Source organism: Drosophila gunungcola, chromosome 3R, assembly GCF_025200985.1.
Source record: "Drosophila gunungcola strain Sukarami chromosome 3R, Dgunungcola_SK_2, whole genome shotgun sequence".
Taxonomy (NCBI): Eukaryota; Metazoa; Arthropoda; class Insecta; order Diptera; family Drosophilidae; genus Drosophila; species Drosophila gunungcola.
The window spans coordinates 2,600,835-2,615,500 of NC_069139.1; the positions used below are offsets into that span (position 1 = coordinate 2,600,835).

General features: G+C 34.0%; 1 protein-coding gene across 5 annotated transcripts in view; it reads right to left on the reverse strand.

Annotated features, from left to right (window-relative positions):
• The window catches only part of LOC128258519 (furin-like protease 1), a 143,642-nt gene that overhangs the window by 104,124 nt on the left and 24,852 nt on the right, over positions 1-14,666 (reverse strand). The gene's annotated exons all lie outside the window — the stretch shown is intronic.

The following is a 14,666-nucleotide window of genomic DNA, read 5'->3' on the forward strand; positions in this document are numbered from 1 at the left end:
CAGGTAATAGAAAAAACCCGAACAAAACAGTGCAATTACTCAGCGAACTGAAGCGAAAACAGATGCAGTCTCTTTATATGCATCTTTATATCAGCTGGAAATTTTAACATTTTTATACTTACTGTTTAAAGAAAATACATATTTTGCCTTATCTGTTAGCTTTTGGGATTTACAAAGATTGGGTCTAGGGTACATGTCCAAATGATAAGACACGAGAGATTCTGTGCTATCAGTAATTCCACATGATGCAATGAAAATTGTAAATTATATAATAAATTATAATAGCATTTTTATACCCTTGCAGAGGGTATTATAATTTCAGTCAGAAGTTTGCAACGCAGTGAAGGAGACGTTTCCGACCCTATAAAGTATATATATTCTTGATCAGCATCACTAGTAGAGTCGATCTAGCCATGTCCGTCTGTCCGTCTGTCCGTCTGTCCGTCCGTTTATATGCAAACTAGTCTCTCAGTTTTAAAGCTATCTGCATGAAACTTTCCCAAAAGTTGTCTTTCTATTGCAGGTAGTATATAAGTCGGAACGAGCCGGATCGGACGACTATAGCATATAGCTCCCATAGGAACAATCGGAAAAATAAATGAAAAAAAATTATAACTTTTCTGTTTTTTATTTTTTTGTTTAGTTCTTCGACATTTAGTAATGGTTAAATATTTCCGATTTACGGATTAAATTTCATCAAAGTCGGACGACTATATCATATAGCTCTCATAGGAACAATCGGAAAAATAAATGAAAAAAATTATAACTTTTCTGTTTTTTAATTTTTTGTTTAGTTCTTCGACATATAGCAATGGTTAAATATTTCAGAATTATGGTTTAAATTTTATTAAAATCGGACGTCTATATCATATAGCTCCCTTAGAAATAATAAAAATATATAAAATAACTATCAAATAATTGAGCTGCAAATCATCATAGCTTCAATGTTTTTAAACATATACGAAAGTAAATCATAATTTTAATGTTTTCAAAAATGTTTAATTCTTGCAATAGCTGCAAGGGTATATGAACTTCGGCTTGCCGAAGTTTGCTTTCTTTCTTGTTGTTATATGAAAACTACTTGCAAAGGTTTACTGAACTTTAGTTTGACATGCAAGCGAATGCGGTAATCAGAGCAATTAACAGATACAAGATACAAAATACAAGATACAGATACGCAGATACACGGGCTTTGCCCAACGAATTTACATAACGCTAATGAAAAGCAATCTGAATTCGAATGTCAGCTATGGATGCTGCACCGTAAAAAATGTCTGAATAAAAGAATTTTAAAAATTTTAAATATTTATATTTTAAATAATAGTTTAGTTATCGGTTTGAAAATAAAAGCTAATTAATTTAAATATTATTTAAAATAAACATTAGGGTATAAAAACCGCAACTGAAACTTATAACGGAAAAAAAAAATGCTTACGCTTTAATTATTAGGGGTTTTTTTCAATTATATCAGTGTAAATCACTGTTTATCGAGATGCCAACGCTCGACTTCTTCCCTAATGAACCTGTGTTGGCTTTGATTTTTTAGAGCAATTCAATTAACAGTTTTCCCAACTTTGACAGTTGACCGTTTTGCAGGTTCATCTACAGTTATGCGCACTCAATTGAACGCTAATCGAAATATTTATCAACTGCCTCCAGTTTCCTGCCACAAAATCTCTCCAACACGAAGTGCGGTTTAGATTTTTTACAAATTGCCACAGGGAATAACAAGTGGGTTACGTAAAACTGTGCTAAAAATTATCATAAAGCCACTAAGCACTTTTGAGCGTGACTAAAGTTTAGCATTGCAACTGCAAATCCCATTTGGCACTCGCGGTCTCTAAGCAACCTCCATTAAAAATAATTAATAAGTATATATTTGAAGTGCGCTTGTGGTCCAAATACGTTAGGTTTTCCCTTGTGAACTTGCAACTTGATAAGGAATTCTTGATAAAATATTTGCAGTCAAATAATTCTTGCAATATATGTATGTATATATGTATAAATCTACATTTTCGAATTACGCTTACCCTAGGGAGTTTCATATGTTTAAATTGATTAAACAAAACAAAAACAACAAAGAAAAAAAAACTAGAAAAAAAAACAATTTGACATTCAACATTCCATTCCAAAGAAACAATTCAGATCAACAATTCCGATACAGGCAGAGGGGCCACTTCAAAGGGTAAAACAGTTTGCTGTTTCTATTTGGCCTCTGTCCAAAATTTCAATTACGTTGTGTAGTGCCAAGGGCTTGAGTTTGAGTTTGAGGGTTTCGCTGTGCAACTGCTTACGAATGTTAATTACGCAATTGACTTGACAAGCGGCACAAGCAGTAACAATCAAAATGAATCTGAATGTGCAATGTTTGTGTGTTAACTTTCATAATTGTACTGCTCCTGAAAACGACTTGCCCTTATGTTAGATAGTAAGAAGGTAATTTAATCATGGCCTATAGCCTTCGTTTTTGGATAATTAATACATTCTTCTCTCAAAATTGTTTCTGCTCATTCAGTTTGGACTCATTTGCATGCAAATTAATTTATTTTGTTTTGTTTTCGCGCTTTTTCTCACAGCTTATTTTATATTGTTCTTGGAATTAAATTTCATTAACAGCTTTCATTCAATATTCTGAATTTTGTTTTGCTCTAAAATTCGCAAAGGATTTCGTCTATAAAAGTTATTTTTTTACTGGGGTAACAAAATGCAACCCATTTTTATTGGCTGAACAATGTACATATGTATATATATCAAGTAGAAACGTGCCTTTTAAATTATTTTGTGGAATGTGTAATTACAAATTCCAATTGCAAAGGGGCTATTAAGTATAAATACAAACTTGAGCAGTAAAAAAATTAGAAATTGGTTGCGCATTAATGCATCAACAAATTAACTTAAAAGAGGTAATGTATTAATACAGATGAACAATATTTATAACCAAAGCTAAGAAATATTACTACGTGATTCATTAAAATAAATAAGTGCCTATCTTATCAGCGTTTGAATTGTTTTGTTGACTTATTTGTATTGTTGTCAACTAATTGATATGCAAGTTCGGGGAACACCCTTTACCGACTCTTCATAACAAAAAAACATTAATTTAAATTTTTCCCGGACATGATTTATTGAATTTTCCGTACTTCGTGGACTGTAATAATAACAAAAAAAATTTAAGCTGTTACTATTTTTGTTTTCATTCAATCTTTACCATACTAAAATCAAAAAGCGTGAAATATTTAGCCTAACTGTGCCCTCGAGGGGCAGGCTTTGGACAACTGAAACGTTGCATTTCATATTAGTTTATAAATAGCAGGCAGTTGTATTGTGGCAGGACTTAAAATTTTAGCATAAATCCATACCAATGCAAATGTACTCGCATATGTACACATGTTTCATCAACAGCCGATAATGTCAAAACCATTTAGATTTTTTTAAAGTTCTAATTTGTGGTCATTGAGGTGGCAAAGCTGTATGAAAATCGGTTTACGTTTATGCTGTTAATATGGAATTGATAAATAAAATTATTGAAGCATGAAACAAGTAATTTAAATGAACTTTTCTACGTTGACCATACAGGGGTTTAATTTAGGATAATTTGTAATCCTGTGGTCCTTTTTATATCATTCCAAAATATGCAGTAGTAAAGCATATGAAAACTATTCATTTGAAATTAATAACCCATTTAAAACCACCTTTAGGTAAGAATAGTCTATTTATGAAATGAAAGCAATGAATGCCGGTCATCTTTAATTTTTTGGCACTCTAAAGAGCAGTTTGAATCTTTATGGAGAGAGAAGGGGAACCCAAACCGTATAAAGTCCCAAAGCCGACAACTTTTAATTTAAACTCACTTTTAGGTCCCTTCACCCTTTGCAACTTTGTTTTCGGTTGTGTTTTGATAATTTGTTTAATCGCCATATATGAAAGTTTAGTTTCATTTCTGTGGTCATTAAAAAGTATTTCTAAGGATTTTGCAATGCCATGAAGTCATGGGTTAAGTGCGTGCTAAGTGTTAATAACTTTTGGGTATTCTCCACAAAACCACAAAATGTTCCTGTTTCGACAATTGTTGTTTGTGAGATGTCAAAAGTTGATGTGGAATAAAAGTTGATGATTTAAAACTATTTAATAGCTGTTAATGTTTTTTTTAAGTTTTACTATAAACGGATCAAAAATTTTAACAACTTTGTGTTGAACAAATCATTGGCCAAATCTATATTAAAACCAAACCCTTTCATAGTTCATTCAACTATCTAGCAGCCCTTAACTTTGCGAGTCCTAAGCCGTTACAATGCACAAAATCCAAAAAGCCAGAAATTCCCGGTCGCTGCCTTCCCAAATCAGATTTCATGCTAACAACTTCCGGCTTGCCACCAGACCAAAAAAAAAAATGCTGGCCTGTAAAACAAAAACATAAAAAGCTAACAAGAAAAATGGAAAACTTTCCCGGAAAGGGCAATGGGCACTGAACAGTGGGAATGGGGAAAAACTTCTGTTGCAGCTATAAAATAGACTTTGGCTATGAATTTCACTCGGCCAGCATATAAAATTTAAAGCTCCACAGTCTCTCTCTTTAAAATGTAGCTGTTGTTGCCGTTTTAATTGTGAAACTTTTGTCATGCAACTTGCATATCTGCACAGCAGGATAGCCCGAAAAAGAAATATATACATGTATACTACATATAATGGCAAACTAGCACCGAGCAAGGATGAAAGGACGACGGATGGCCAATGGCCAATGGTCGACGACAAGTGCAACTTGTTCGGCACTTTCCCCGGCTTTTTGTTTTATTTATTTATGCCTCGTTGCTCCGCAATTCAGGGTCCTTCATCAAGTCCATATCCCCTTACCCCTGCCCATTGTTTATAAATAATCTACCGCATTTTGTTCCTTCGAGCAGTACTCCTTTTCGCTTTCTTTGCATTCCCTCCTGCTCTGAAGAGCTTATCAAACAATCATTAGCTGGCCAAAAGCAGAGGAAAAGTTTCTTGATTTTGTTAGTAATTACACCCCACAATGGGAGATGTACAAAAATACTACAAAATCTGGTGTCACCGGACTAAAGTTTATCAATTTAAAAGCACAACTAGTTTAGTTGTTTGTCAATTCTAAGAAAAGAAAAATGTTTTTTTTTTTTTTATATACAAACAATGCGTCTGCATGGATGTCTTTTCATAATCAAGTAAATATTTTTTTTACTATTTGTTTCTCTTCATAATTAAAATATTTTATGACACGCTGTTTTGATATATCAAAAAATGTTTACACAACTCATTTTTAGCAAATTATCGCTTCCCAAATTACTTTTACCTTGAAAGGTAATTCAAAACTTCGATAGTCTCTAAAAAAAAACACTCATCAATTATTTTCTGTCATGAATTTTTAATTTACAACTCTATTTTTAAGTGCCATACATTTAGTTTCACTATCAGATTTGTCGTTAGCCTTCACACCCAGAAGTTTATATCAGGCATGCAAATTCTATTTGAAATTTTATTTTGTGCCAAATTTCATTAGACAGCAATTATTTTGGCTTGTGTTTGTATTGTTGACAATTAAAAATTAAACGCTATAAATTTGTGAGTTAGAAATATGGTCAATTTGTGGACTTTTTAATTGTTGAATAATCTTTTGTGAATCGGTGGTTTCTACCTATCATGGCACAAGCACAATATATATTTGTTTTATCTGTATTATTTTACACGTTTTTATCGTTTTGTTTTGTGGTTCTGGAAACGACGCTATGAAATAATGAAATAATTAGCAAATAATTATGCGTGAAGTTGCGCGTAATTTGTAGTAAACAAAGTCATTTTCCATTTGCATAATTTTCCAATAAAGGCAAACGAAACGAAAAATTGCAATTTGTAGTGCATGTCCTTACAGTTATCGTTCCTTTAAATGATTATTTCCAAGAAACTAAACCAACATGGCCGACTTGTTTTCCTTTTTTATACTGAATTAAATTTCTTTTCAATTACACGACACTTTTCGGACAAAAACAGAGAAAAGGGGCAACAGGCTCATCTCTCAGACAATTTAACTCGAGCAGGGAAAAACCCCCGAGGCGAACAAAGAAAATGCGAAACGAGAACTTTTGCCCAAATCCTTATGAACATTAATAATCATTAGTATACACTGTATAACATGTCCTTCATAATGTTGTATGTGCAAAAACTTTCATGTTATTCGCCTTGATGTTTTCGTTGTAGTCCTCCGGTTTTTGGATTGTGGGCCATTTTACAATTTGTCAAATTCACTCAACTGTATGACTAGAAATATGAAACAGAAACCCGAAAAAGGCGTATAAAGAATTGTGAGTGGAGTGGAATTGGATACCAAGGCTCTAGGGCTAAGTCCGCTAAAAGTGAGGAGAAAAAATAAAAAAGGTTCAACATGAAATTGCACATTTTTCACATAATTTTCGTAATTTTTTATTTCATTTCTGTTACACTAAACGGCAGAATTTTGGGTTGTTTTTTCTGTTCAGTGTGAAATATGCGTGCTGTGGTTTCGTCCCCAAAACATCGTTAATTTGATTTGGTTTTTTCCTGTTGTTTAACCCACATCAAGGGTTTTTTTTTTTTGGACTCCTGTTTTTTGTTTCAATGATTACATTACTTTTGTGGTTAGATTGTGGTTTCAGATTTTTTGTTGGTCTATAATTTTCATCTGTTTTTTTGTCTTAAATGCCCTTCGGCAGAAATGTAGATAAGCTCTTTATTTAATTAACAATAATTAACATTTTCAAATTCGAAATTACTATTTGTCTTCCCATTGTAAACAGTTTCCTAAGTAAAACTATTTAACTGGGTTTTATTCATCATAATCTTATACTTTTATAGAAATACGCCCGAAATATACATTAGCTTTTTATTTAATTAGTACGTACTTTATTCTATACAAATTTTAAGTAAATGTGCGTATTAAATTAATTACAAAGATATTTAAAAACTATTTGTTCTCTTTTTATTAAATATAGTTTCTTAATTAAATAAAATTATTAATTTGGATTCTATTCAATTGAAGTTTGGAAATTTCCCCAGCAAATTATTCGGATCTTTCACTTTGCGCTTGCCATAGTCGAACTTTGAGGAAAACTTTATTTTCGGTCTGTTAATGGCAGTGGAGTACCTGCATTGCGCTTGCCACTCAGCAACTGGACCAACTTGCTTCTGCTTTGGTTAATTAATACCAGTAGAAGAGGAAGTGGGCGGAGGGGGGAAACTATGCAATTGAAGCGATGCAAACTTTTCGATTGCACTCAGCTCGGCTGAAAGGCACTCTCAAGTATCTCTGAGATACATCTCGGCTGCCTTTGATGCTGTGTTGCAAAAGGGTTAACTAAGCGTAACGCTCAGAAAAGGGGAAACCAAGTTCCCAATTGACACACCATTGCTTCCCATAGCCGTTCCATAATAATTAGAATAATTACCAAACATAACACTAAACACAAACCGAATTCCTATGAAAGACAATCAAACCGAACGGAGGAAGACCAACCCCAAAGCAGGCGTCAAGAGTCAAGTATATAAATAATAGTACAAAAGAAACAACCGCGACCTAGTACCAATTCTCCCAAAACGAGAATCTCACTCAATTCAACAATTGAATATTGAAAAAAAAAGAAAGAAAAAAATCAAACTACAAATTAAATGTAAAAGTGAATTTTGGTTACACTTAAACAAAAATAGGATCAAATATCAAAAAAAATTCAAAATGTACCCAAAAATGTGGTTCTTTAAAGTTTACTCAAAAAGTAAAATAAAATTTTTATTTGTTTTCCAGGGAAATATCTTTAATTAAATGATTTCAAGAGTTATCGAATTCAAAATTTGTTTTAGAATTTTGCAATTATATTCTTGATTTCAGAACCCAATTTTCCTGTGTTTGGGGGATATATAGTAAGAGGCAGATGACGTGGGTCCTTTGCTGCCGTTTATGGTGCAAATGACAAGTCTATGTACCAACTGTCGGCATGTAATCAACATTAATGTTGGCTGCGAGCAGTTGCCAGGCGAATGAATGAATCACTTTGTCCACGACTAGAATGCATTACACTTCCACACACGCTGCGGGAAAGAGATGGCGAGCGAGAGCGAGGGAGAGATGGTAAACATCTGCAGCTGCCGTCGCCGCCACAACAGCAACATCAAAATCAACATGAACATCAGCAGAAGAAGCAGAAGCAACATGAGCCGATGCTCATCACTAGCAACATTATTACAAACATGCTCGATGTCATGCACAGTTGGGCGAAATATAGTAAATCAGCTAATTAACCGATAGGCAGAAAGAAATTCCAATAAACTATTAACCCTCAAAAGGTTTCTTTATTATAAATTTACTAAATAAAACCTATAATGTTTTGAAGACAAAGTTAAAAAAAAATGTATTGCTATTTCAATTATCAAATATCTAAAAATACTTTAAGCCTGTATCATGCAATTATGTAAGGTTTTTTCCAAATAATTTAATATGCATTATCTTAACAAATTGTTATTTTTTAGTTACCTAGTTCGATTTTTAATGTTTTTTTAGCCAACTTTGTCTGAAAATACTTTAAAATGTGTACTTTTAAATTTTGTAAGATAATAAAAAGAGTAATTTTAAAATATAAATATAAATAAACAACATATTAAGAAATTTTTTTTTCTTTTAAAATATATAAAAATTGTACTTGTGTTGTATTTTGCTTTACAATAACTATACAACTAATTGGACTGAAATTCATAAAAAAATATATGTAAACATAATTTTATAAATAATCAATCATTGTGCTAGGCACTTTTGCTCTATCCGTGGCTAATTAAAATGATATATCTCCCCTTTAACCACTGTCCGTGGGCCTGCAACCACAGTAGCCAGATGCCAGTCGCCTGGTGATGCAGCTGATGTGCTGGGGGCGCTGTTCCAGTAGTATCTGTGATCCGCATTGACTCCGCCTGGGGCTCCGGCACCGGCACCACTGACGCCAGCAGGCACTTGTCTGGCTGACATTAAAAAATCGCTTTTATAGCATCCAGGCTCAGGGGCTGACTGTCTGTCTGTCCGTCTGCGGAAAAACCAAAACTGCAGCTGAACCGTCGCGCCGCGGACTGCAATTATCCCTGACTCTGCCACTGCCTCTTTCTCTTTTCACTTTCTCCATTCCGGAAACTCTTTTAGCTCCCATATATGTATGTGTGTAGCTTGCTTCTTTTTGTTTGTTCTAAGCGTGGGGCCACGCTTTATTAATTCCACATCAATGCCGGCGCTGGGATCCCCAGTTCAATGGGTTCGGTTTTGCCGGCTTCTCTATATCCATCTCTTTTGCTTCCTCTATGCCCCTCTCTTTCTGATCTCCTGCTGTCTCTTTCTCTTGCCTGGCACATTATATGATTTTTCCCCTTTTTTCGGTTGTGTGTGACCCAAAAAGAAAAAAAAAACAAATTCCTATACAGGCTAGAAGATGCAGTCTAACTGCTGCTGCTTTGTTTACAGTGTGCATCCATACACATGCACACCCTGCGCTTTATCGAGCTCAACATCGATTTAATACAGTGGCGGACCATAAAAGCGATGACAGTCAATTGATATTGGAGGTCTGACCATGAATGTGAGAATATTGGATTTTATTGGTACTTCTAGGTATTTTTGACTCAACGATTTGGTACATTGGTTTCAAAACCTTGGGATAGTATAAACTAGTCTACGTATTGATATGACAATAGCACTAAACATATATATATTTATAAAATTGTAACTAAAACTGATCGTTTGATTGGCAAATTAAATGAAATTCTTTATCGCAGGACCAATTAAAATAAAGGCCGTCATACAAGGCAACGCAACTGTCATCTACGTCATCTTTTGCGTGGTAGTTGATGCCCAGTCAGTAAAATTCAGATTTGAGTTCCGCATTGATTGTACTAAACTCCGGTTAATTTTGAATGACCGCTAAATGACCTTCCTCATCAATACAAGTGGCTACAGCATCAGTCCAGTTTTTAACAATGTGTTCATTGTAGAATAATCTTGAACCAAGTTATTTAAAACTTATAAATTTTGCTACCGGAGCGGGTGTCACCTGTACTTCTGCCGGTATTTTTTCAAATTTTGTATCCGTTTTATCTAGCTTTTATTGGGTACTTTTCAATACCGCCAGTATTGTATTAATTGAAACTGCGTGTTTATTTAAGTGCTTGCGCAGCTAGGCAATACGATCGAAGAGTGGCCTCTGAGCGGCATGACAGAATGATCCGCACTGATTTGGGGCATCCTTCAGGATACAAACTGAATCCGATCTGCCTTGAGATTTAACCATGTCGTATGTATTGCAGACGACAATGACGCATAATATTATAAATAAGTTCCAAACTTAAACATTTCAAGAGCGTAGACATAGAGAACCACAAGAGGCGAATGTTGCCAATAAACTGATTCTGATTTTCGTTGTTGTTCGTTGTGCTATATTATCAGACATCCGGAATATTTAAAAACCACGCAGCACGCGTTTTAAAAGTACTAACTTAAAATACATATCTATAATCGAAAATATTTTGGGTTTCGAACATTATTAAGTAAACCCAATAATTACTAATAATGCAAAATAAAATTATGTACTCAACGTGTGACTGCTATAAAAAGGTAATTGATATTGTTTTAAGATTTAAATTCATTATTTTCTTTTTTCCAATTCCGATTCTGTACTGCTCCGCATGATCGATTTTCCAATCGCGAGTGTAGCTGCCATGAAGCTACTTGAAATTTATATTTATATGAAATATTATATGCAAATTGAGTTCACCAGTCAGCATATCTGTATAATCGCCTGCACACTGGAAAACTCACAAACAAAACAGGCGCTCCTTGGGGATCCAGCTTGGATTTTCATTAATCTCCAAGGCGGTGTCACATTGTGGAATATATTAAATTGGAAGCACACATTAACATTTAAATTTGTTTTCAATTTTGTCAAGCAAGAAATGGGTGTGTGCCGCCTGATGTATAGTATAATAGATTGTCCGACGCTTTGGACTTGAACTACATATTTTAGCACCTTCAGAGAGAGAGAGAGAGAGAGAGAGAGAGAGAGAGAGAGAGAGACCAGACCAACCAAACTTATATCTTTTGGGTGTTTGTTATGGAAATTAGTTAGGCAGTTGGAGTTTGAAGAGGCATGCCAGGCAGCCACCGTTTAGCTTTTGGGATCACTTCATTTTTGTGACTCTCAAAACGCATAAATCCCAGACCTTTCTAATCGATTCGAGTGGAATCTGTGTTGTCTGCTTCCTAAGACGCTGTCATAAATATGTAAGCTCTTGGGTATTATTCATATAAGTTGCGTGGGGTGCACAAAATATACTGGCAAGTCTTTACAATATGAGTTAACAATATTTAAGGCATTAAATAGTAAAGTAAAATGTTTACAATATTAAAACAATTCTATACTTTAATTACAAAGATTTTTACAGCCACTAGTTTAAAACGACACTTTAAGTACACTCAATTAGCATATATTTAGCAAATGAGTCTTTAATTTTTGCTTTTGTTTTTCCCAACTCCCGCCGATGACACAGATGTTGCATCATTTGATATGCAAACGAGCAAACATTCCGCAATCGTGGCTAACAGCTGGACTGTGAAAAAACTAACTCAACTACTCAACCAGCTGATTCACCGCATTCTCGAGGGACTCTTTTCACACGTTCGAAATTGGAAATTTGAATACGCCAAACCATGTGGGTTAATGAAAGAGAATATTGGGAGCTTAAGTACTTTAAAAAAGCAAGTAAAATTTATGGGAAATTAATGTTGGATATGTTTAGTATTTGCAATAAAGAAGAAGAATTTCTTATCCGATATTATAAGGGTCTCCCTTAAAACATACTTTAAAGTTATGGTGTTTTGGTACTTTAATAAACTTTCTGTGGACACTAGCTAATTATACTCCCATTGAAGGGGCATAAAAAGTTTTGCTGGGATTTTATTTTGGGGCACTTGGGGCTGGCGCTTTCATTTCGTCGACTTGGTCAAAGTGTGTCAAGTTCAGAAAACGACGATTAGCTGGCTATCAAAAGTCAAATACGAAATGCACAAAGTGTAAGCATATTTTCCAAGCAACACCTTTGAGCACACACACAGCAAATGTGTTTATTCAACTCACGTACATAAATCGAAGCGTATTAAAGCACAGCACACAATCTTTTGTTGCTGTCTTGTCAGTTGAAATTATCCGAATATTAAATTTTATTATTTATTTGCCCAAATAGCAAAGAGAAGTAAGGTATTGTTTGACTTCCGCCAAGGTAAGCGGGTTTGCCAGAGTCAAATACAAATGGCCAAAAATAAAACACTCGTACCTGAAAATAAATAGAGTGAATGGCATGATAAGTAAATAACATTTAATTGCTCAAATGTTTGCACAAAAAGAGGTTTTCCTAATTAAATTACAAATAATCAAAAGTCAACGCCGTTTTGTTTATCTTAATTTTTTTGACATGAATTATTGATGATACTGGGAGAAAAGAAACGATTTTTTGTGAGATGGGGTCTAAATTAAAGGAATTTATCAATTATGCCGTAAATATATGAAATTAATATACAACTGATAGAGTGAAAATATTTGAGTACTCAATGGGATAAGTAAATAATAACTTTTATGTTGACAGACTTAATTATAAATGCACATTACAACAGAAAGCCACTTAAACTTGCTTCTTTTAGTATACCTTACCCCAAAATATGTTATTGAAAGATTGAAAATATTAAACCTATCAATAGGATAATAATCAATATAATAATAATAATTTAATAACCACTAAAAATCGTTTCTTTCTAAATCCCTTGTTTTCTATGTCATTGAAAGAGTAATTTGAGTAATCAATAGGCTAAGTGTATATCAACTTTTATGGTAAAGGACTTACTTACGGAATTACAAAATACATAAAATCCTTTTATTTAACACACCTTACTCCAAAATATCTAATTGAACGAGTGTAAGAATTTGTAAAGAAATTATAAATTTAACGAATCAATACACGTTAAAAAAGTAAGTATGAAATTGTATATCGTTAAATTTAATTATTAACCCAAAGTACAGAAAGCCACTAAAAACCGCTTTATTTATTATCCCTTACTCCAAATACCAATTCTAATTATAGCTCTGACGCACACTCTCTGCACTTTGTTCCAGCGAAAGTAATGCAACGCTAATCCCAAAAACCAATCAACTACTCTGCAATTGGCCAAATTTAGAGGCCATGGCAGGAACAGCGTCAAACGGCGGCAACTAATCAGTAGCAGCAGCAGCAGCATCAGCAGCAGTTGCATTAACTGCAATTCCCAAACGAATCGAATGGCCGATTGAGAGGTGTTTCCGAACGGTAAAATCAATTAAAATGGGGGCAGCCGACAAAAACCATGAATGCGGGGCAATGAGCTTAAGTGCGAGTGCAGCTGGAAAATTAGAACGCGTGGCGAGCAGAGAGCATGTCACATGCAATTGCAATCTGGCGACAGCACCAACATAAACAGCCACACCAACAACAACAGCAACAGCAACATGGACAGCAGCAACACGTGCCAGCAACAGCAGCAGCAATTGCAATTGTAATACCAATACCAGTCGTAGTAAAAATTCCTATAAAGATGGTCTGGCACAGTTAGCGACAGCATCATAAAAAGTTGCAGCAACATGGGAAATGGCAATTAGCGGCACATGTTGCTAATGCTGCCATTATTGTTGTTGCCTATTCTACACAGAAAGAATTCAATTTGATATAATTTTGCATTCAATTTAAGCTCATTTTAGGTATTTAAAATAAACATTTAATGCCGTTGGTACTGTCCTAAATGGCATTTGTTTTAAAAACTAAAAATACTCATTGTCTCTTTTAGAAACTTAAATTTTTTCCTTGATTTTTAAATTCACGAAATAAATTTTTTATAGCTATAGAATAAAGCATATCAAAAACACATGACCCGACAACAATAACACTATTATTTTATTAATTTCGTAGTAACACACGTTAGACATTTTTATTAAACAAATGTGTGTGCACCACTAGTACAAATCTAATCAAAATGCATGATTGTTATTAACAAGAAATTTTACACAACCTACAAAAATAACACTAAACAGCAATAACATATGTTTTAAAACATAAATTCATCATTTTTTATTTTAGTAATTTCTTGTTGAGTTGTTAAAATTCACTTTCTTTTCAGCTATTTTTATTGAATAAATATTAACGTATGTGCATCAATATAACAAATCAAATTAAAATCACATAATTGTTATAACCAAGAAATTTAACAGATGCTGTGGCAACGACCGACAACAATCAGACTAAATATCAATAACTCTCAACGGTCAGCAGCAGCAATTAATCGGGTTTGAAACCACTTGAAAATAAACCCCAAGAAGCGACTTTGGCTGTCAACATTTAATTCTTAATGGCGCTTAAAGTGTTTGTTCATGGCTTAATAAAGTTTGGCCATAAATACTTAACTCGTTTTCAGTGGTAATCCTTTCGGTTTATAAGGTTGTCAAAGTTTCTTTAAAATCAATTCATTAGGCGGCTCTTCTCAAGGGATTTGCAGCATTTTAGAACAGAATGCGATAAAGATAATGAATATGGGGCGGACATACCACAAGCTACACACTTTTGCCAAAGACAAA